Here is a 2,500-nt window from a genome sequence, read left to right on the forward strand (position 1 = left end):
TGTTAGTTCCTTAGCCCACCTCTTCTATCCGCATTTGGGCCGGTATGAATGCAAGATTTAAATGGACTTTCAATCTATCCTTACGTTTCAAATCTTCTATCAAATCCTCGATCCACAGGTGCCTCCACTTCGTACCAAGTCTTCTAGCTAATCGAATTTTAAAAAACCTGCTGAAAGACTTAAGCAGATATCTTCATTCTTTATACTTTTCCATTTTTATAGTCATTTATATTCTTGTCTCATCCTTATATAGTCTTTAATGCTTTCTCCCTCTCCTATCCTTTGATAATAGATATTATTTTAATCCAGTGCAGTGATTCACATATTACTTAACCTGATGCGTATTTCTGTTCTAACTTCACCACCCTCTACCAACTGATCGAAATTTCTGTACAACTTCAATCACTGATTCATTTTGCATAGCATTTCCTTTCTGTTCATGCCACTATCCTGCCTTTCCTCCCTAACCCTTACTAATCACTAACGCTGTCTATCGATTTCACCAGAATTCAAGAATACATGCACACACGCACACAAACACACACACATATATATGAGTCGTATCGCATTACCGTGATCCATATACATATATCGAGCTACAAATGTCCTTGAATTTAATATATTTTCATGCATGTTGACCGAAGAGGAACATATATGAAGCTATATTAATTCCGAGGTAGAGCGAATTTTTTTAGCTCGATGTATGCAAATATGTATATATACACTGTGTATATAATAATATATATATATATATATATATATATATAATATATATAGTATATATATATGTGTGTGTATGTATATACATGTATATGGATATATGCATGTGTACTCAAGTGTGTACAAGAAAACAGGGTTCACTTTCCAAAGAGGCCGAACGGTTAGGCTCATTTAGTCACAACCTATCGTCGCCTTGTTGACCCAAACAACGAATTCAAATTAATTATAGTGATTTATCAAATATTTGTTCGAAAACGAGGAATAAGATATTAACTGTCTTTCTTCTTCTTCTTTTTTTTTTTTTTTTTTTTTTTTTTTTTTGTTTTTTTACTACAAGATAGAATATCTAACTGTCTTTCTTCTTTGGTAATATCTTTAGGATGAATGAAACATGGCTTCTGTGAAACATCAATTGACACTTTTTTTTTTTTTTTTTACAAGATCGAATAGTGATTTAACCAAACACACACACACACACACACAAAGATTTTCGACAAGATGAAAGTTTTTGTCGCATCTGGTAAGAAGTATTTTACAATTTTCCCAACAGTAATTCGAAGAACCAGACGATTTACTCGTATTTTAATACCAATCACAACCAAAATTCGCTATACCTCTACTTTCGGGTAGCCATACCCATCCCTGCCTCAAAACCAGAAGGAGCGCCTCAGTGGCGTGGTTGGTTTGATGTTTGCTTCTCACCTCGGTGGTCGCGGGTTCGATTCTCGGCCATTCCATTGAGGAGTGAGAGATGTGTATTTCTGGTGATAGAAGTTCACTCTCGACGTGGTTCGGAAGTCACGTAAAGCCGTTGGTCCCGTTGCAGAATAACCACTGGTTCCATGCGACGTAAAAACACCGTGCAAACAAACAAAACCAAGAGGGAAAATCTGTCAAACTGAGCAGAGGATTAATGGCTGTTTATTATTTCAAGGTGTCGATGGGCAGCTTTCTCAACAGAGGCCGAATGAGGACTCCTGTTGTTTTGCTACTGTCCTGCTTCTTTGGTATAGAATCGCCAAAATTGTTGGTCAGAGACAGTGTAAACCTATATTTTCTCTCTGAGATAAGTTATATCTGCGTTAATATTTTATTAGTCCTGAAAAGGATGTACTTGTTAGAGATTTAGGAAAAGTTGTATACTTCAGCTGTTTAAACGATAACTTCCTGAGTATCTGTGTGTGTGTGTGTGTGTGTCATAGGAGCGGGATATGTTAAGTATCATAATTGTGACATTTACCTGTACCATGATGTGCACTGTAATATATTTTATTCTCTCTCTCTCTCTCTCTCTCTCTCTCTCTAGCAAATCTAGCCATATTTCTCTCTGCGTCGTTGGACAAGAGAGCTCCCGAATAGCAAAGCAATCGACTGAAATTTTCCAACCATTTCCTTCCGGCTGACTTCAACTAGTGTGACTCCTATTCATATCTTACAGCTGATCCAAGTAACAATACGACACGAGCCAGCATATCTTTATTTATTTATTTATTTTAATTACTAACACTGAAAAGTTGTATACAGGTAATTACGCGTATTCCTTGCTACCTTTTGATGTTTATTTGTTAAAGTTTACTTTTGATAAACATATATGCATATATATGATTATCGGAACTAGTGCAAACTAAGATCAATTTACACCCACAAATAATCATGGCATATAGTTTTTGACGTATTGTTTTTCCTCAAAGTAGAGGAAACCAATGCTTTTGAAAACATTCATTTTCCTTACTGATTTCCTCTAGATAGGGAAGAACAAAACAAATGATTTTTGAACGTT

The sequence above is a fragment of the Macrobrachium nipponense genome, chromosome 31, assembly GCF_015104395.2.
Source record: "Macrobrachium nipponense isolate FS-2020 chromosome 31, ASM1510439v2, whole genome shotgun sequence".
In the NCBI taxonomy this organism is placed as follows: domain Eukaryota; kingdom Metazoa; phylum Arthropoda; class Malacostraca; order Decapoda; family Palaemonidae; genus Macrobrachium; species Macrobrachium nipponense.